General features: G+C 36.3%; 1 protein-coding gene across 1 annotated transcript in view; it reads right to left on the minus strand.

Annotated features, from left to right (window-relative positions):
- LOC306876764 (beta-galactoside alpha-2,6-sialyltransferase 2) overlaps nucleotides 1–20767 on the minus strand; it is a 55213-nt gene extending 34446 nt beyond the window's left edge. The window contains exon 1 of the mRNA XM_079428166.1: nucleotides 20545–20767. The gene's annotated coding sequence lies outside the window, so the exon portion shown is untranslated. The remainder of the gene's footprint in view (nucleotides 1–20544) is intronic.
- Between the last annotated feature and the right edge of the window lie 319 nt (nucleotides 20768–21086).

The following is a 21086-nucleotide window of genomic DNA, read 5'->3' on the forward strand; positions in this document are numbered from 1 at the left end:
TGAATTAAATGGTGCTTGGTCAATATGAAACGAGGATTAGATCGCACAGTAATGTGTAAAAACAATCATCAGGCCATTGGCACCCCATGCAGGCCTTTGTTGTTATGCGTAATGTCCTATGGTTTATAATACATTATGTATTTTAACAGTTTTGTTCAATAAAACCATTTCTTGCTTTTGATACTTTGAACTAATTATTGCATCATTGCTATTATATATGTATTTTAAGTCATTTTAAAAAGCTATTGTTCTCTTACATTTATTTTTATTGACTCAAAATAAAATAATTATAGTTTATTTATAACTGTGTTTTATTTCCAAATTCAGTTTTTTCCATTTTTCTATACTGTTTTGTTAATGGTTAAATTTAAATTGTAATAATCAAACGCATCTCCAATTAATTGATTTTGTATTTTAAAAAGTATGTGTTTATTTTTATTTTTTATTCTCCAGAAACACTGCACATTTACATTTTTCACCAAAATAAATTCTGGTAAATAATATTTATGGTAAATATTCCTTTAAAAAGTTAGACTAGAACACGTGGATTTGTCGTCATGCTTACACAATAATACTGAACTTTGATTTCAGTCATTTGGACACTTGCTTCTTGAACGGTGCTGCACTTTAAAAAAAGGATTTCAAAAGAAATTTGGATTTCATTTGGTTTAATAAAATATTCGTAAGTAAAATCGTAGATTTTTTTTGCAGGAAATTAATCATTTAGATTAATCGATTAATCAATAAATTAGTTGATAGATTAAAATGAAATAAAAATAGTCGTTATTGGCAGCCCTACACCACATTGAGGTTTGTTCTCTCGTGGCACAAAACCACATTCGAGTTTGAGTTTTCACAAAAATCAATGTAACATAACAGGAAGTATGGTTCTGCTTCGGTTTACTATATGTGATGTGCAAAAAAAGTCTGGTAATCAAAGCGATACAGGGATGCACAATATACAGGTATTATATTGTTAATTGGTTGATATTTAAGATTTTTTTTTTTTTTTAATTAATCAGTAAATATTGAATATATATTGGCTGTTATTGGATTAATTGTGCTGCTCATTTCCCCTGTTGACATTTACCTTCTTATCTAACATTCACTTAAAGTTCATTTTTTAAAACACTAATAATATATTAAATGTAATATTAAGCAAATCTCAAAATTAATCTGTTTTTCACATCTAAAAAGACTGATTTTAATTTAATGAATTAAATGCATTTAGCAAAACAGCATAGATTTATAATAACAGTTATTTATATGGATAAAAAAAAAAGGTATATTATATATATATATATATATATATAAATAAATAAGAGGTCTTTGCTAGAATCTAAACATCTGTGCACCCAAAATAAATAAATAAAAAATTTAAATCCAAGATGTTATAGAGTTTGTTAATTGTTTGATAATTTCACTCAGTTCTGAGAAGAATTGAACACTACAATATAATATAATAAGCACATGTAGTTGTTTTCTATGTAGAGCAGGGCTCTGTAACTCCAGTCTCCTGCTGAGTCTAGCATGAATCTTAATGACACACCCCTGAACACGCTAATCACGGTGTTCAGAATTACTTTCACATTACAGACAGGTGTGTTTAATTAAAGTTAGAGTGAGAGTCTACAGGACACCAGCCCCCCATCCCCCCATGACTGGAGTTGAAGAGCCCTGATGCAGTGCTCCAGATCAAACACTTATGTGGTTTTTCTTCAGCTAGGCGGTGCCTTTGAAGGCAGCTACCTATCTAGGCAGTAGGTTTAGGTTTACCCATCTAGGCAGTCCACTAGGTTTTGGAACAGAGCTAGTATGTGTGCCAAGTTGGAGCTCAACACGAGGTATTGCACTAACCCTGCAGGTGACCGTTTCAGCCCTCATTCCAGCCATCTCACAGGCAGTCAGTCATACACACACACACACACACACACACACACACACAAATGGCAAGCTCCCTGCCCGTTTTTAAAGTCTTCCATAAGGGCTCTCCTCAGTGTGACGCACATACACAGCAACCATCTCAGAGGAAAGAAAGCAAACAGCTTTGGATCATGTCAGAGCAGAGAAAAAAAAGAAAATCTCCCTCTTGGGACTCTCTGGGATCTCAAAAAAGAAAAAAAGTGCTACAGTGTCTCCTGTATAGGTTCGTTTTGATGATATAACTGCAAATTTATAATTTCTACAACTGAATGAAACAAAACGCATGGGATCTCTGGGTATTTAATATTTCAAATAATTTTAACTTGACACATGGTCTTAATGTGTAGCTCGTGATGTAAGGCTACATCCACACAAAGCCAGAGCTTTCCCGATCCAACCCCCACCCTCCCCGTCTTAAGAAATATCTGCGACACAAAACGATGTGGTATACATGCCAGACCAGCATGTGGTGTTGTAATATGCAAACAAACATGGAACAATACATTTATTAATCTGTATTAAAGTTAGTTAATAAAAATGTTTGCCTGACGAAGGTCTTTGACCGAAACGTTGCCACTTAACTTTTTTTTTTTTTTTTAATAAAGGGAGAATAACTGTGCAGATATTTTTTCTATTATTTGATGTCCCTTTTGATCTTGAAACTGGCCAGGACATTTTTGGATGTGCGTGCTCTAACCCTTCTTTTATGTACAACTTGTTTTTTGACCAAAATTAGAGATTAAACAGCTGGTATTGGCTGATATTGGACCAGCGTTATTTGAGTATCACTGAGATACTATTAATATTTTGAGGCGTTTTTTTTTATACATTTTCTCTTTTCAATTTGGTATTTAGCGGAGATTTTATTGTTTGTTTTTTATATGTCTATACGGTTTTATTTTTATTTCAGTTTTAGCTATTGTATGACAAAGTTTAACAAAACTTTGCCTTGCCAGCCAGCTGTAATAAAGTATAAAAAACAAAAAAAACAAATGGGTTAACATTTCTTTTATTTAAAGTAACAGGCTACTTTTTTTAATGGTCTTAATTTGTGTTGCAATTTTAGTTAACTATAATAACTCAACTGAACTTTGTACAGTGCTCATTTCCTGTATTACATTTAGGCTAACTTTCACTTTCATCTAATACTCACTTATTCTCTCTCTCCATCTATACTGCTCCGGGTGTGCGTTCACCGTGTGTGTGTGTACTTTGGATGGGTTAATTGCAGAGCTCGAATTCCAAGTATGGGTCACCATACTTGGCCGTATGTCACTTTCACTATATCTTTATAATCTACATATAGCTATATAAAAACACAAATTTAATAACAGTGTTGAATGTATTCTTTGGCAAAACCCAAAAGTAATACATTTTTCACACTGTACATTACAATGTCATACTCATTTCTGTTTTTTACTGGTTATCTATGGAATGCCAATCCTGCCATAATTAGAAAAAAAAAAAAAAAAAAAAGTACAAAGTAAAAAAAAACTAATAATTTATACGTTTCCTTATTTATGTATTTTTTTAAATGTTTTTTGCACATTTATTTATTTCTACATTTCTTTGTCCATAGGGTAATGAGCAGTGCTTAATTTGTAAATTTCGAGGTCCCGGAACAAAGCGGGGTGATTGATCCGGCATGTGATTAGAGGAGGGAGAGGTAACAGAGCATTCAGCCGATCACATTGGTGGACAAGTTTAAGTGAGAGGGGGTATGGTTAGGCTACTAAAAAAAAAAAAAAAAAAGGAATTTTATTTCACAAATCTCTGTAATAGAGTTATAATAAATCCTGTCTAGAATTTTGCGGGGGTTGTGTGTATATCACAGTTTTACTCATCCCCGCAGCTTTCAAGTTTATAATAAGGGAAATTCTAGCAAACATTTATTCAATATAGCAAGTATGGCAGGGCTCTAGACTGCGACCATTTTTTGAGAATGTGCAAGTTAAAATTTGACGTGGTCGCACTTGTGCGAGTGCATGGTCTGCGCTGCTCCAAAGTGTCTGCTTCATACAGCGCGCGGTGCAGAGCCACGGCACATTGTAGCAGGAGTCAGATTTCACTGATCACATGAAGAGGGGCGCTTTCAGCGCGAGCGCTTCAGGTGTAGAGCCTGCGAAGGTGCGCGCAGCAGACTGAGTGCAATGGAGAATTTTGCTTTCAAACTGAAGTAAAAGACCGCTTCTTAAACCAGAGAAGGTTAACGTTGATATTCTTGTAGAAAAAAACATGCAAGTCCTGTCAGCGACAGCCAGTTTAGTTTTACTTTTATTTGTTTTCGTTTTGAAAAGCTTGTCATCTTTGCGGTTTACCTCACATTATGCTATCGAGGCTTTCCTTATTTGTTTTTTTTATAATACTATTTATTATAATTCCTCAGCTAAACATTCTGTAATTTAGGCTATTAGTCGGTAAATAATACAGCATGTGATGTGTCTTATGACTCGTCTTATTCGTTTTTGTTAATAAATGTTATGTAAGCTAGTTTGTCATTGTAACCTACTGTTTTATTGTTGTGCTTTTTAATTAAGAATAACAATGAATCCATCTTTGTCTTAAAAAGTGAAAAGTGTATAGATACAAGCAAAACAGACAATTATCTTTTCTTGTAAAACGTGACACCAAGATCGTGAATTTGAAAGTGAAAGCGCACGAAAAAAAGAATTCCTGATCACAAAATTTAAAATCATAAATACAGATGAAAAAGAACGGGTTGAATGTTGAACACTTTCGTTACCATATAACTATAATATAAACTACGATAAGAGTTCATCAGCATGCATTGATTAATCAAATGTTGTAGCAAAAAAAAAAAAAAAAAAAAAAAAAAAAAAAAAAAAAAGACCAAATTATGTGCTTGTGTGACAAACTGTGAAAGTTAGTCGCAAAAGTGCGACCAGTGGGAATTACGCAAAAATGGCCGTCCTGGCCAGTATCCAGGTTTTTTCTTAAGTAAATGTGAACAGCTGAGAAAGAAAACGCATGTGTATAGGCTATGGATCCGTGCATTATGTCTTGTGAGAGCAGAGCAGTTCACATGTTACGTCTTTTGCGTGCTCAGGTTCTTTATTTCAAATGTAGATGTGCCGCAAGCCTCGCCTACTCTGGCTCGATTGCTATTCCTGAGGTAAAACATGCCCTCCTCATTACCCTACGGACAAAGAAATGTAGAAATAAGTAAATGTGAAAATCAAATAAAAAAAAATACATAGAGGAAATACAATTATAAACTATTTATTTTTGTTTTTTACATTTCTTTGTACATTTTATTTCTAATTATGGCAGGATTGGCATTCCATAGTTATCGGCCATAACAAAGAAAATTGGCATTCTATGGTCCAGAATTTTTATATCAGTTAGTAACTGACTGACAACAAATACTGACCCTACAGAGGGTTATAAAATTAGAGTTTTATAACAATATAATCTGTATGGTAGAAATAAGAGAAACACACCAAAACACCAAACAAACAGAGAGCAAAGCTTGTTCAGGTGAAGATGGAAGAATCACAGGGACTGCACACACACCTGTACTCATGCCGAGCTCCATCTGTTCCACAGGAAACAGGATGAACTCTGACCCGGAGGAGTGGCGGTTTAGAAAGCCACTGTGTACCTGGGCACAGGATGACGTCTGTTATTCAAGCGGGAGGAGACAGACAGTCTCCCAACTGTTCTGATGAACAGAAGCCAATTCTCACATACAAGACAAATGGCAATCACACCCAAATCGCCACCCACAAATACAACACCGTCCACTACCATGAACCTGGAAGAATATATGAACACACACTCACATGAATACACATGCAGGGCAGATTGAGGGCTTATTATAGCTGCCACCTGGTATAACTAAAGGGAGCGTTTACCCAAAAATAATAATTTACTTACCCTCATGTTGTTCCAAACCTGTCTGACTGACTCCTGCAGGCCACAAAAGATGATATTTCAAAATGTGTTTTTTTTTTCTTCAGACAATGCAAGCCAATGAAAATCAATGTAATTTAGACCCCAAAGTCCTTCAAAATGTGTCCCACAAAAGAAACTCATACAGTCTAGCAACATGAGGGTGAGAGTATATTTTTTTTTTGTTGTTTTCAACAACACTACAGTTCTGTTTTCGAAAGAAATAAACACTTATTCATCAAGCATTCACTTTAGATAACTACAAAATATATTAAATAATAGCTGTTCTTTTGAACTATATAAGAATCAAGAAAAACAATCTGACCCCTTTTTAAATATCTTTAATATATTAAAATAGAAAAGTTATTTTAAATTGTAATACTTATAATATTACTGTTTAACTGTATTTTTGAGCATGCAAAATTCATAAAAAGACACTTCAATGGGCCAAATGTGACATCACACTCTACAGCATCTATTATAAAAAATAAATTCTACATATAAATGCATGCAAAAAATATATAATCGGCTACATTTTACTGCAATGCTACGATCTTGCATATTTAAAGTTTGCATTTTTTGTAATCCAGCTAAGAGGCCACACCAATCTTCTAGTGGGCATACATCTTGAGACGGTGTTATGCGATACATAAATTCATAGGGCAGAGTTCACCAAACGTGAACACTGGAACAATCCTGTGTTCCTGTGTCCCACATCCATATGCACATGAACGGAAGTCAATGGAACAAAATCGATAGTGTGAAGGAAATGAATAAGTACTATAAACTATATTTCACCAACCCCAAAATTTTGAAAACCAGTGTGCATTAGTACACACACACACACACACACACACACACACACACACACACACACGAAAAGCGTGTGATGCAACCACAATGACAGCAATTTGCAACAAATGAGTAGGTAGCATATTTCACAATTTTCCATCTCCATTGCACATCCTTGATTTCTTCATATTCAAGATAAGGTTGAATCGTGACCACAACACACTCGCGTCAGAGGGGAAACAGCAGCAGAACAATTACATGCAATAAGGGATTTTCTAGATAAATGCAAGCAGAAAAGCAGCAGGGATATCAGAGGAAAACTTTACAAGTGAAAACGGTGCGAATTATATGCAAGGATAAAAATGTGCAAATGAGACAGATTGTTCACATATTGAGGCAGGGAATGTATTGTACAACTGACGGCTGATGGAACAAAGAATATCCCGTCTCTTTTCATGCATGGTGCAATCAGTTTGTTGCTGAATGTGCTCTTTTGTCTGAGCTGTGTGCCAAGTAAAGGGTGGCATTCATGCTACACAAGGGAGAGCTCTCCTTCAGCAATCTCCTTCAACGTGCCAAGGCAGTGTCTGATAACAGAGCAAGACTTCCTGATGACATGGTTAAACTTTATTTAGGTCTCTTTCATGCTGCCGACCAAACACACTGGCATCGGCCACAACAGACTATCAAAAACGTACATCAGCACAGACTGCAAATGCACCGTTAAAAAAAAAAAAAAAAAAAAAAAAAAAAAAGTTGCGCAAACTTAAAAAAGGCAACCAGCAGATTTGAGTTTTGTAGGAGATTTTTGAGTTCTCAACTTTTTGTCGTTTAAACTTAAAACAACAAGTTGAGAAAACTCAAATTTGCTGAAGCTGATTGGCTTAAACGTTTAAGTTCTCAATTTGTGATTAGCTTTCACATGAAGTATCGACACCTCAGACACGGAAGATTACTGGTTAGTTAATTCACGTTATCACAAAACAAGAGTTACATTATTAGTCATGACTGTACATATCATGATTGATCATATCATACACGTCTGTTTAAAAAAGGTTGAGGTCAGAAAACATTTACGTATTTGAAAATCACTAAGGCTGCATTACTCCGGTCTTTCGTATCACATGGTCCTTCAGAAATCATTCTAATATGCTGATGTGATGCTCAAGTAGGACTGGTTATTGGAGTTCAATACTTCTTAGGCACCAACTGAATTGCCTCGATACCATCGAGTATCAAAAAACGTCCAACCCTAATTAAACCCACCTGATCTAGCTAATCAGGGTCTTTAGGCTTATTTGAAAGCTACATGGTATGCGTGTTGGAGCAAGTTTTTTTTTTAGATAATGTAATCTTGTTCATTTATTTCATAAAATTGGTATTGAAAAAAAAAGTATCGTTCAGGAAATGGTATCGAAGTCAAGCTATCGGTATCAAAAGTTTTTGAACGATACCCAGCCCTATGCTCAAGAAACATTTCTTATCAAATGTTGAAAACGGTTATATACTGCACACTGCAGTGTTAACTGCAGACACATTTTAAAAATTAATTATGGCTTTACAGCAATAACAATAAATGTTGTATGAAGTGACAGCATGAATAATGAAGTAATTATGGTATTTTGGAATTAACTATGGTTGCCATGGTGAATATCTTTAAGGGCATTTAATGCAACTAAATAGAAAACAAGTCTTGATCAATTCAAATCACATTTTTGTGGCATTTTAATTCCTTTCTAGATTGTTTTGGCCTGCTACTGCTCTCAAATATATATATTTTCCCTGAGAAAATAGCCCTCTTATTAAAAAGCACTATATTATATAATATATTATAGGATTGAGTTGTGTTGGTTTCTTTTCTCTGTGGCAGGTTCTGTGATTTATACATTAAATATATAATTGTTACGAACTGTACACTGTTTTTCCTTGTGTATGTTCTCTTGTTCTATTTTCTGTTTAGCGCTTCTAGGTACCGCCTATTTTCAGAACACTATTGGTGGATGTGCCTGTCAATCATCGTTGGTCATCTGTGACGTCGTGGGATCTCCGCCAATTGCGCTCTGTTCTGATGCCTTTAAAACGGAAGCGGCGACTGGAAGAAAACAGGCTTCTGACTTGGCGTGTCACTGGTTGTGTTGTTTTCTCTGTTTTCTGCTACTACTTTAAATGCTTACGAGACTTCCGTGAGAGTTGTTAAGATCTGTGTAAAGTTTGTCATTGGTGACATTTGTGTTCTTGTTGAACGAGTGTCTTTGACACTTTTAGCCCGCTGGAGCTCCACCTAAACTAACTACTGTCTTTCAGACAATGGAGATGTGGAACAGCATAGTAAGTCACGTGACATACACACCTTGCACGTAGGATTTTTTTATGTATTAGATACACTAGCATAGTGAAGTGCGCTACCAATGTATTTTTGTGTTTCTTTAGTTAGAGTAGGTTTAGGGCGCATTGTGCGCTGAAGATTTTTCCTTTCATATTTTTGTTTTCTTATTTAGAGGACGGGGAGGAGACAGTGGGCTTCTTTTTGTTATATTTATTGCTTTGATTTTCTAGCGCCACTTTCAGTTCCCTCTCCTGTTTGTTTTGGTTACATAATTTACTATTGGTTATTATTCTTGGTTTTCTTCAATGTTTGTAAATGTTCATGGTTGTGGGAGCAATAAATCTTTTTTGGTGCTAACTTTATTGTCCCGTGTATCTCTTGCCACATACTTAAGCCTCTTCTTTTGGTCATCTCAATGTTACTCTTTTTATTTAATTCCTAGACAAAAACTTCCATCAAAGGTCGTAACAATAATATTATTAAAGAAAATAATAATAATAAATATAGCTGCAAAGAGCGATTACCGGGATTCAAGCACTTAAGGTGGTCTTGGCCAACCTGGATGTATGGCTGACAGTTAAACAAATCCAAAATTGAGAATAGGCTTACAGACACACACACACACACTAAATCATTTAACTAGTATTCATATTAATATTCTATAAGGATATTTACACACACACACAAATTTTGTTGCAGAGATATATATTTGAAATAAATGATCAGTGACAATACTTATTACAAGTCTTCTCTTTTTAAGAGTTTATTTGTCATTTTAAGGTTTAAATCATAATCTGGTTTAATTGTAAAAAAACTGATAGCTACAGGGTTTCTGCAGGATTTTTAAGCTCAAATTTAAGACCTTTAAGACCTGCGCAAGTAAAATTAATACCATATAAGCAGGGTAGGGTAATATCTATAGTACCATATTAAACTGTAAAACTACTGCCAAAAGCATTCAGATACAAGTTCACAAAAACTTTTATAAAATTATAAACTTTACATTTCAGCCTTTAAACCATTTAAGAAAAAAAAAAAAAAAAAAAAAGTCAAAAGTATTAATTATATTGATTTTAACTATCATCAATAAATGATTATATAAATTAAATAACATGAATTAGGGGTGTGCGAAATTGACCAAAAAAAAAGATAATTAGACGATATTTAACAATAATTAGACGATATTTTGCTGAGTGTGTTATTGTGCTGGTATCTAAAAGATTACCATGGACAGCTAACTCCTGAATTTATTTTGATATTCTTCATATTCTGTGTGGTCAGTTCAAATCAGTACAAACTGAACTTCCCAGTAGTAGTCTCTGACAAATTACTGAGAGCTCTGCATCTCAAAGACAGCGTTCTACTTCTGCTAACAGCAGGATGATCGCTTCTCAAAAGATTCCTGGGAGCAACAAAGGTCTTCACACAGCACAGACTGTCATCCAGCCGACACATGACAAGCTCCCCAAGATACGTCTTGTTGAAATATATAACACTCCTGCCTATTGTAATCAGGGAGGTCTGTAATACCTGGAAAAATCCATCAGCATGCCCATATCAACAGTATATGCTGCGCCGGAGACCGCGGTTCGAATCCCGCTCGGAGCGGGTGGAGTAGAACCGGTTACATTGGCATAGGCACAATAAATAAAGCCTATACAAATATCAGCTTCAATCAAACTGGGTTGCCATATCAAACATAATACATCATGAAAGTAGGGATGGCCATTTTTGGTCACTTCTTATTTCAATCATTGATAGGTTTCAAAAACGATTAATCGAGTACTCGGGGGCGGGGCATGTGCAGGGGGCAGGGCATGACTGTAATGGAGATAATGAAAATATCTGAAGACTTATGAAAGTGAATGTTAAAAATAAAAAAAAAAGTCTATGAAAACATGATTAGATGTTAGATTATGCAGCAGCATTGTTATTAAAAAAAGAAGCATCTAAAAAAAGAATAGCTGCCTGAGGTGAAGCTGACTTTACAGGTACATCTCAAAAAAATTTGAATATCGTGAAAAAAACTCATATTTTAGATTCATTACATGTAAAGGAAAATATTTCAAAAGTTGTTTTGTTTTCATTTAGATGATTAGAGCTTACAGCTCATGAAAGTAAAAAAATCAAATCAGTATCTCAAAATATTAGAATATTTACATTTGAGTTTAAATTAATGACCATCCCTGAAGTATAAATTCCGGGTATCTCTTGTTCTTTGAAACCACAATAATGGAGAAGACTGCTGACTTGGCAATGATCCAGAAGACGAACATTGAGGCCCTCCACAAAGAGGGTAAGTCATAGAGGGTCATTACTGAAAGCTGTGGCTGTTTACAGAGTGCTGTATCAAAGCATATTAAATGCAAAGTAGACTGGAAGGAAGAATTTGGGTAGGAAAAGGTGCACAAGCAACAGGGATGACCGCAAGCTTGAGAATACTGTCCAGCAAAGCTGATTCAAACACTTGTGAGAGCTTCACAAGGAATGGACTGAAGCTGGAGTCAGTGCATCAAGAGTCACCACGCTCAGACGTCTTCAGGAAAAGGGCTACCAAGCCACTTCTGAACCAGAGACAACGTCAGAAGCATCTTACCTGGGCTGTGGAGAAAAAGAACTGGACTGTTGCTCAGAGGTCCAAAGTCCTCTTTTCAGATGAAAGTAAATTTTGCATTTCATTTGGAAATCAAGGTCCCAGAGTCTGGAGGAAGAGTGGAGAGGTACAGAATCCATGTTGCTTGAAGTCCAGTGTGAAGTTTCCACAGTCAGTGATGATTTGGGCTGCCATGTCATCTGCTGGTGTTGGTCCACTGTGTTTTCTGAAGTCCACAGTCAACGCAGCCATCTACCAGGAAATTTTTAGAGCACTTCATGCTTCCTTCTGCTGACAAGCTTTATGGAGATGCTGATTTAATTTTCCAGCAGGACCTGCCCACACTGCCAAAAGCTGGTTCAATGACCATGGTGTTACTGTGCTTGATTGGCCATGATTGATCATCGCTGTCACGGCCGCTGTCACTCGAGAGTACTCGATCGCTGTTGCACATCCCTACATGAAAGTGACTAATATGTAAAAAAATAAATAAATACTTAAGACTGTCACAACAGATACTTGAATAATGCTTTAACAAAACATCCTCTCTATAAGCACATACGTGTGAATAGGCAGGCGCATGCATTGAAAAACAGAAATGTCTGACACCATTAACCACAAGTTGCTAACTGACTGGTCTGATAGCTCCTGGGCTGCATGACATGCAGAGGTATTGTGCAAATGTAAAAATGTCTCAAGCGATTTCCGATAGATTCTTCTGTGCTGTATTGTGATTATGCAAGAACTGTTGCACATTTGCATAATATGCTTACACAATATTGTTTATAATTGGATAGATGGCTCAATCAGACTGAAAAGCCTTCATGTAAATACCTCAATCCATTCAAATGAGCTCAATCTGAATGAAATTTCAATCGGATCGGAAGGGGTGGTGTTGACCTCAAATATTTTGATAAAAAAAAAAAAAAAAAACTTGCGTCGAACTATATTTTCTCAAATATCGTGATGTGCATGAACCTCATGTGTTATGAACCGGTTAGTGGGGGAGACTAAATATTTACTAAATGTGACCCTGGACCACAAATCCAGTAATAAGGGTCATAGCTAAAAAAGCTTTCCATAGATGTATGGTTTGTTAGGATAGGACAATATTTGGCTGAGATACAACTGCGTGAAAATCTGGAATCTGAGGGTGCAAAAAAAAAAAAATAAATAAAAAAAAAAAAAAAAAAAAAAAAAAAAAAAAACCGAAATATTGAGAAAAATCACCTTTAAAGTTGTCCAAACGAAGTTCTTAGCAATGCATATTACTAACCAAAAATTAAGTTCTGATATTTATAGTTGAAATTTACAAAATATCTTCATGGAACATGATCTTTACTTAATATCCTGATTTTTGGCATAAAAGAAAAATCAATAAATTTGACCTATACATTGTTTTTTTTGGCTTTTGCTACAAACATACCCGTGCAACTTATGAGTGGTTTTGTGGTCCAGGGTAGGGATGCGCGGTATACCGGTACTGGTAAAATACCGGTATACATTATATTTCAAACGGTACGATATCAATTTTGCTCAGTTCAGTATTTCATACGCTGCTGTGGCGAAGTCCACCGGTAAGTGGCAGTGCTTCCCAAATTGCTGCGCAGCCGGTAAATGTGACAACAGAACAACGCCATGGATCAGATGAAACTATCAACACGCCTGAAATTATTAAGAGAACAGTGGAAGTGAAATATGGCATTACTCTGCATACAAAACGGATGACAAAAGGTGAACGAAGGTGACCTTACTGCACCTGTATGCAAGCGTTAGCATAAATCAAACCTTCAAGCATTAATCTCTTGCTCATCCTGATCTTTTCAGAGAATTAAGAGATCGACAGGTGAGTGCATCGCTCATAAATTCAGATTTAATTTGAACTTTTATTTACAATTGATCAACGCACATACAGGTGTGATACAGTAAGCTCAAATGTGCATGTGTGTCACGTAATATATGCCCTTGCATTTCATACAATCTAATATTAATTGAATTTGAATTAAACAAGAGTTGTGCTATATTAATTTTAGTATCAATAATATGAAGGGAATGTTTCTGCCGCGTTGCCGACCGCTAATATGAAGCAGCCGAGAGCGCGAGATTTATATTTAATGCTTTTTCTTTGGCTATCCGAGTCTGAAATCATCATGTGATTGAATGTGTTTGAACTGAAAAGATAAGGAGATTTTAATATATTTTCATTGTATTAAGTTAATAAGTATATACATATATATATATATATATATATATATATATATATATATATATATATATTTTTTTTTTTTTTCCTTCAACATCAAAATGTAACCCATGTTCCCTGTAGGTTTTTGTTACAGTTTGATACAAAGGTATTAAGATAAGAATCAATATTTATTATTATATTTATTTTTTTTATAAAATTGTTTTCAATTCTTATCTTTTGAGGCTGGTTATTTGTCACCTATGGTATCGATACCGAGGTATTAAGTTCTGGTATCGTACCGAAGCCAAAGTTATAGTATCGAGCCATCCCTAGTCCAGGGCCACAAATATTTGCTGAAATTTATCTTATGTCAGCTTTCTTTTGAGATATCTCGTCAAGGCAAAAATGGCAATTATGTCTGCAGTAGCTCCAATGACAATATTGCAGTGGTCTTCATTTCTAAACGGATTCATTCCGGCTGAAGAAAATTAGTGCATGTAAACGTACCTAATGAAACATGAAGCAAAAAGAGTTTAAAATGCTGCAAAGACATAAATATACTAACATGTGGTCAGAAGTGTGTATATTGGCTCTTCAACAACAGCTTTTGATAAAGTACCAAGGAGACTCATTCCAAATGCAAAAACAGGTATGACAGCCCTACTTTCCAAACACTCCTTTTGCTATTAATTGTAATAATACAGTGAGATAAGGGGTCCACTTGAAGATCTCATCTCACCACCATCAAGAACGATAAAGGATGCACCATGGGGCATCTTGTCTTTGATGCATTTATACAATTATCAAATAAAGCACTATTTGGGAAAAAAATAAAAACTGAAATGCTACATTGGTCTTTTGGCCCGGGTGTCATAAACTTCACACCCACTACAGTCTACAAGCAATGTAGGCGTTGTGTCTTTGATCACAAACTTGCTATGTCTGTGAGGCAAGTCATCAGCGCGTAGTATTTTTGACACTGCAGAATTAGCAATTACCTGAACATGCCACCACAGCGACCTTCCCACCACCCAGCTCAGGGGTTTACGAGCTTTCCCTTAGACTCGATTACACTCGCTTTGTGTACTTCTAATTGAAGTTCATTCAATTTCATTGAGGTCCAAAGCCCACCCCAGATAAATTTACCCTCTTGGCGCTCAGAGGTCTGGCCAGGAACCTCAGCGTTTGCCCGTCATCTGAAATTACACTCCTGTCTCCCCTGGGCCAGAGTCTGGCTGGTGTTATGCAGCGGCTGCCCCTGACACCTGACAGCCCATTAGACAGCACCACAGAGAGCAGTGTAAAGCAGCGACACACAGGCCTGTGTGAAAGCCATCCATCCCTCAGTCACAGTAATGGACGGCTCGGCGGCTTCATGCTCCAACAAGGAAATAAGCACTGAACCAACACAAGTCAAATTTGTAGGGATGTCAAATGTACCAGTACTTTGGTAAGACCAAAAAAAAAAACACAAATATGATTCCTATATTTTGACTGTACTTCTTTAAAGCTTTAGAAACAAGTATTGCACAAGAGTATAGTGTTAAGTAAAACATTTAAATGCGTTTAAAATAATGGCTCATTTTGACCCACTTTCCACTCTCACTGCGAATATTATACTAATATAATCAGGCCTTTTACTCCCTCTATACGAGTCCTAAAAGGAACTTTATGCACTTTAATTGTGGTTTATAATATTTCAGGAGTGTTGCATGAAGACACCGTATGAGAACATAAGGACGCTCAATAAGCATTTCACATGTTTCAGATCAATTCAAATAATTACATTAAGGCGATACATCACAACAAGTATAAAAAATTGAGAAATTTCACTTCCAGTCTGCGAATGACAAAGACGACATGAATTAAAGATGTGCTTTGTAAAAATAATAACAGTCCGTATAATTCATACCGGAGTAATTTATAAACAGCACTTCTGTATACTCATTCAAATGCTATCAGGAGCTCAGGTTTTCAAAGATGCTGTATTTTAATTTATATTCAAGTTTTCATTTGTTTGGTGCATGTTTCATTTAATAAAGGTTTATACATTTTTCAGTTCGGTGCTAAAGTTTGACATGTTTTAGACTACCACACATTTTACTTTTTATACACAAAATTATTTAGAGTTAAATTTACAAATATAATCTAAAATAGACTAATATGACATAAATTATCGACTCATACCAAGATGCTTGGCTTTAGAGAATCAAGAAATTTCACTAAACAGTATTAGGAATTAATACAGGCATAGAATAGAGATAATCTCAAAGAACAGACGGAGATGTCAATGCTCGGAAATGATTGACAATCACACTTCTTGCATTAAGACCAGAGAGACTATGACTCACTGCCAGAGAACAGCACAGCGTTGAGTTCAAACAGAGACTCCTTTATCTCAATTCCTCAAAGTGTGGGACTTGAATGAGACCGTCAACGCTTCAATCACACGCTAATAAAACTATAGCGAACAACCTCAGAGAAGGGAAAGAAAACATTGTTAACATGCAATGATTCGTTTCTGTTTGAGTCTTTAGAAGTCTCTTTCCAGAGTTTACAACAGCAGGAGCTTTTCATTTCAGTTCTGGGCTTTTAGATGTGCTCAGCTCCTGAAATTGTCGAGACATGCTCATGGGAACGTAATACTTTACCGGCCGCAAGCAAACTACAAAGGAGAGTTCAGATTCATGTACATACAGCTCGTTGTTCTCTGTGTGTCACATACAACAGACTTTGGGCCGTAGCTTGAAGGTTAAAGCAGAAGCTCAAGTCTAATCCCAAGCAACGGTGATCCAGGAACTCAAGACTTACGGTGATCAAGATCTAGCCTGTTCCTATTGTGCCACTGTGCAGTGCATTTAACCTTAGGGTGCTCCATGGGACTCAGATCTATAATTAGCATACTGTAAATCAGACTGGATGAAATGCCCTAAAACTAAACAAGCACTGGCATTTTATGAGATAGAGAGAGACCAATTCAACCATCTCTACCACATATCTGTTAGCTCTTAACAGGACTGTATATAGAAATGCAAGCCAACGTAATCAGGACGGCTAATGCAATAAGATACAAAAACCAATATTATATGTTTGTGCCATTTTGTTACATTAAAATGTGAGCATGTAATTTATGCACAAAGAACTGAAACAAGTGTAAATCAACCCAAAAACTACAGCGACCGCACCATTGTGTGAATCTGGGCACTGTTGAGCATAAAACTCAATTTTCATCAACTGAGCAGCCAGACTCAAACTCAATAGATAAACACTGACACTCCATTTATCAGAAGACATAAGAGCGTTGACAACTGTGGCTGCCACATTACATAAAACAGGCGGCGAAATCAGTACAGTACCATACAGAGAGAGCTAAAGCGGAGACACCAAAAGGGATACGCAACAAACGGGTATCAGAATACTTCTTAAAAAGCATGTCCTACAAATAACCAAAACACACAATTCCAACCATAAAACCAGAGGAACGAAAATTATATATGTAACCCAGGTTACAAACACTCAACTGTGTGGGAGTAGTTCTTTTCTTGAGCTCTGAAACAGCCAATCAGAGTATTTTGCATATTGAAGAATTGACCAATCACAAGTGAGAGCGTTGGTTAGTGCAATTATTTTTTTTCTCTCTGGAGAGATCGCACGCGGATCTCTCTCTTGCTTCGTCGGAACAGAAGTGAACGGAGGCATTTCAGGTCTCTCCGATTAAAATGTGAGAATTGGTTAAAAAAAAAAAAACGATTCTCATTTTAACAGCCTGCCAACTTCCAAACAACAGCAATTACTTCTCGTCATGTCATTCCAAAGCTATATGATTTTCATTCCTCTTTGAAACACAAATGAAGATGGTTTTAATGAAAAAAAGTTTTTTTAATTCCATGCAACCAATACATCACTCCATTATATGGATTACTTTCACAATGCCTTTGTACTTTTTAATGCATTAAAGTTTTAGTTGCGTGGAACTTCAATGAAAGAACAAAAATATCTTCATTTGTGTTCCAAGACAAACAGACGTCTTATGAGTTTGGAAAGACACAAAGGTGAGCAAATGACAATTTTCACTTTGAGTGAACCATCCCCTTAAAACACCCAGTGAGTCGTCAATGTAAAACGGTCCTCAGTAGACACCAGACTGTGAAAAACACTAGTGTTGTACGCCTCAACAAATGGGTAGCTGCACCACTAAACGGCAGGACAAATTGTGCTCAAATAGCCAACAAAACCTTTGGTCCTTAACACTGAATTTGGCTAGCGTGTAATAACATCCATTACGCTGTCTGTTCCAGCTCTGACGTTTGTGCGGTCTGTCTGAAATGACCTTGTAGTAGTTAAGTGATTTTATTGTTTGGCAGGTTAAGGTTTCAGCGGTTGTTGTGTGGTAATTACATTTGCCTGATATTCTTTGTGTACACTGGGATGTAATGACTTATGACTGATTAAATCTGCAAATCAGCTGTGCTGAAGTTCTTCACCCTGCTGCCTTTTCTAATTACCTCAACCTGATTGCAGCTCCGCTGTTCTCTTTTTTTCAATTGTGCAAAACACCCACACAACAAAGACTGCTCCATTGCTTCAAATAAGAAAAGAAGTCTGCCATGTGACAATGTTACATTCAACATGCAAAACAAAACCCTTATGGCCATTTCAAGACAAGAAAGATGAAAGAGGAAGAACAAAAAAGGATGAGTAAGAGGTGTTCGGGATTGAAAATGCTTAGTTTTCATTTACCACATTAATACATAACATTATATCCATATCAGTCCAGTTGACAAAACTGCCACCACCACCATGTTACCGATAACTATAGCTAGCCATCATAAGTTTTTGTTGGAACTGCAATATTTGGAAGAAAATATGGATAATCTTGGAAGTATCAGTTAAAATGGGAAATTTAAATTTATTTGATGACGAGCAGGAAAAACCCTTTTTGTAGAGTCCTACAACAAACATCTATAACATGTTACAATGTGGGGGGCAAACGCATATGGAACATATAGAGAAGCAAAGAACTCTGACCTGAAAACTATTAAAAGACCACAAAATGTTCCATTGACCCCACTTATAATCTATACAACATAAAACCCGCATGATCATTGATCAGGAACTGCAAGATACAGTGACGGTCAATAAGTGAAGTGACATTCAGCCACATGTCTGAAACTTTTATCTGACCGAGTGGACAAAAAAGCCTGTGTGTGTCAGGTTTCATTTGAAAAATTAACTCCAACAGCAATCCTACAGCATCTACAGCCAGTGCCTTCATATGCAGATCATACAGTCGCTCCTCTGAGAGCTGGCCTGGAATCAGGATATCTCAAGACCCATGAGCTATGTTAATAGCTCATGCATTTAATAGCTGCTTTAAACTCAACATTATGTATGACATACCTAGAAGTCATTAAGACTTTACTGATTAACCAGATTTTCCATCTGACAAAGAGGACACAGACATCACCTTGCACACAAAGCACTAACAAACACTGCATCCAGTATGAACGCCTGGAATTAAATAGCTGTATACGTCAATACTTAATAGATTTATTTGATTTTAAATGCATTACCTTATTTAGTCTGCATTGTGTATACATGATTGTGCTTTTAGCACAATGTAGGCTTTGTTTCTAGTCTTGCAGTTCTGCTACAGCTAGTTTAAAACCACATCCATAGTCTCTAGACACTATTTCCCATATAGGCATTTTTGTTCCTACTCCAGAAAATGTCCCATTGTTCTTGTGACTTCATCTGGATCGAGTCTGTCACACTGCTTGTTGTTCTTGTCATACGGGAAAATTGCCTAGATTCAGCCAGATGCACACACAAACATAGACACCTATACTTGCATAAACCTTCCATGGTCTTCTACAGCTCCTGATGTAACTATACAAAATAATTTATTAATAACAACAATACGTTTCATCACCAGAGGATAAGCACATCACACGTCGCCAACCTATGATGTGTCAACAGCTGCACAAATCATACAGAATTCATCAAAAGGATGCAAACAGACCAGTATTATTATTGTTGTTAACTATTAAAAACTGTTTTCATTAATTGAAATACAGCCCAAATTAAATATTAATATTAGATTTCAAAGTAACCAAAAAAATAAGCCAAATATATTAAAGAGCACATCAAATTAAATGAAAATAATATCTAATTCAAATCATGTATACAATTTATTAAATCATAGGTTATATGATCATCACTAGTATGCCTATATATAAAAATATTTTTTTTTTATAACCAAGAAAGCAACACACTCTTTCAATTAGGTCTCCATTTATGGTCATCTTAACAAAGGACATTTTCAGCTGTGTATCTATCATACATGCATCCATATATGTAGCATCTAACAACACTGAAACCTGGAAGTGAGCCTATCCTTTTAAAACTTCCACCCCTACCACCACATGTTCTACAAGTCTGCTCACCTGACAGATAAAAAGGGTTTTGCATATCCTGTAGATACCATCAGACTGCACTTGAGGGCTGCCGTGAGGGATTTAATTGAACTTCAGCATGCATTGCAAACGAAGCACTGTGATGTTGTGCAGCCATCACTGCAAAACTGCACCGCGAGCTCAAAGGAGCTCATATCTTACATTGTGTCCACAGAGGCGACAGAACAACGTGGAGTAAATCAGCGAGCATGGATGTAACGCAATAAAAACAATCATGCAAAAAAAAAAAAAATCCTAATAACATGTCCATCATATACTAATCGCCGTGATTTAAGGGTTATTATATGTTGCGCTCACAAATCGCTGCTAATATAACGGAGAGGGGCGCGCGGCTTACCTGAGAAATCAGCCCGCGTTCATTGTTCTGTTAAGAGGGTAATATAAGGGTAATATATTCCTCTCGATCCTTTCCAGCCGCTATTGTTTGCGTGCTCTGATTAAGACAGTGCTGGAGGCGTGTTGCGGGATTGGTAGTGCTGCTCCAGCGGTAACGGAGGACCGTGCAGTCGGTGTCTTTGATTCCTCCAGCTCTCGGTCGTGTTTTATCAGATGAGTTTTGTGGAGGGGGCGGAGCCTCGGAGCTGTTTGATTGACAGTTAGCGGCGCTCTAACCATCCCAGCCGCTCTATTGGATTAGCTAGGTTTCAAGGTGATACGGCGAATATCCTACAAACGTATAGAAGAGCTTTAAGGTTAGTCAAGAGCTGCCATGACTAGTTGCATGTTTTGTTTTGATCAGTAAAATGTGGTCTTTTACTATTTTCAAGAAGAGTGATGTGAATGGTGATCATTGCTGGGTAGAAATGCTGACAACCTGAAACAACATCATGAAGATGTGTGCCAAAGTACTCTTGTGTATTTGGTGAAATTTAATCATAG

The sequence above is a fragment of the Barbus barbus genome (assembly GCF_936440315.1).
Source record: "Barbus barbus genome assembly, chromosome: 11".
Classification (NCBI taxonomy): domain Eukaryota; kingdom Metazoa; phylum Chordata; class Actinopteri; order Cypriniformes; family Cyprinidae; genus Barbus; species Barbus barbus.